Here is a 1703-nt window from a genome sequence, read left to right as displayed (position 1 = left end):
TGGCATAGAACTCTTGAACCATTAAGAATCCGACTTGTTGAATGGGGTTGGTGAGAACTTCCCAACCTCTTCTTCAAATCTCATGTCGGATCTCCGGATATTCACCCTTTTTGAGTTTGAAAGGGACCTCGGGGATCACCTTCTTCTTGGCCACGACTTCATAGAAGTGGTCTTGATGCACCCTTAAGATGAATCTCTCCATCTTCCATGACTCGGAGGTGGAAGCTTTTGCCTTCTCGTTCCTCTTTCTAGAGGTTTCTCCGGCCTTTGGTGCCATTAATGGTTATGAAAAAACAAAAAGCTTTGCTTTTATCACACCAAACTTAGAAGATTTGCTCGTCCTCGAGCAAAAGAAGAAAGAAGAGAGTAGAAGAAGAAGAATTAGAGGAGATGGAGGGGGCTTAGTGTTTCGGCTAAGGGGGAGAAGTAGTGTGTATGTTGAGTGAAAATGAAGGAGTGAAGATGGGTTTATATAGGAGTGGAGAGGGGGGTATGGTTCGTCCATTATAGGTGGGTTTGGGAGGAAAAGTGGTTTGAATTTGAATGGTGGGGTAAGTGGGGTTTTATGAAGGATTGAGGTGAGTGGTGAAGAGAATGGTGGGATTTGATAGGTGAGGGGTTTTGGGGGAAGAGGTATTGAGGTGATTGGTGAATGGGTGAAGAAGAGAGATAGAGGTGGGGTATGTGGGGATCCTGTGGGGTCCACAGAGCCTGAGGTGTCAAGGATTTGTCATCGCTGCACCAAATGACGTGCAAAACGCCCCCTTTCTAACAATCCTGGCATTAAACGCCAGGCTGCTGCCTATTTCTGGCGTTTAACGCCAGCTTCTTGCCCTTTTCTGGCATTAAACGCCAGTCTGGTGCCCATTTTCTGGCGTTAAACGGCCAGAATGGTGCCAGAATGGGTGTTTAACTCCCATTCTGCTACCCTTACTGGCGCTTAAACGCCAATAAGCTTCTCCTCCAGGGTGTTCTATTTTTCATTCTGTTTTTCAGTCTGTTTTTGCTTTTTCAATTATTTTTGTGACTTCACATGATCATCAACCTACAGAAAACATAAAATAACAAAAGAAAATAGAAATTTAACATAGATAAGTAAAATTGGGTTGCCTCCCAACAAGCGCTTCTTTAATGTCAGTAGCTTGACAGTGGGCTCTCATGGAGCCTCACAGATACTCAGAGCATGATGATGGCCTCTCACACAAAACTTAGAGTTTGGTAGTGGCCTTCCAACACCAAACTTAGAGTTTGAATGTGGGGATTTTGTTTGACTCTGTATTAAGAGAAGCTTTTCATGCTTCTTCTCCATGATTACAGAGGGAGATCCTTAAGCTTTAAACACAAGGGAGTCCTCATTCACTTGAAGGACCAATTCTCCTCTGTCAACATCAATCACAGCTTTTGCTGTGGCTAGGAAGGGTCTGCCAAGGATGGATTCATCCATACACTTCCCAGTCTCTAAGATTATGAAATCAGCAGGGATGTAATGGTCTTCAACCTTTACCAAGACATCCTCTACAAGTCCATAAGCTTATTTTCTTGAATTGTCTGCCATCTCTAGTGAGATTCTTGCAGCTTGTACCTCAAGGATTCCTAGCTTCTCCATCAAAGAGAGAGGCATGAGGTTTATACTTGACCCCAGGTCACACAGAGCCTTCTCAAAGGTCATGGTGCCTATGGTACAAGGTATTGAGAACTTTCCA

Source organism: Arachis ipaensis, chromosome B10, assembly GCF_000816755.2.
Source record: "Arachis ipaensis cultivar K30076 chromosome B10, Araip1.1, whole genome shotgun sequence".
Classification (NCBI taxonomy): domain Eukaryota; kingdom Viridiplantae; phylum Streptophyta; class Magnoliopsida; order Fabales; family Fabaceae; genus Arachis; species Arachis ipaensis.
This window is presented reverse-complemented; position numbering follows the sequence as displayed.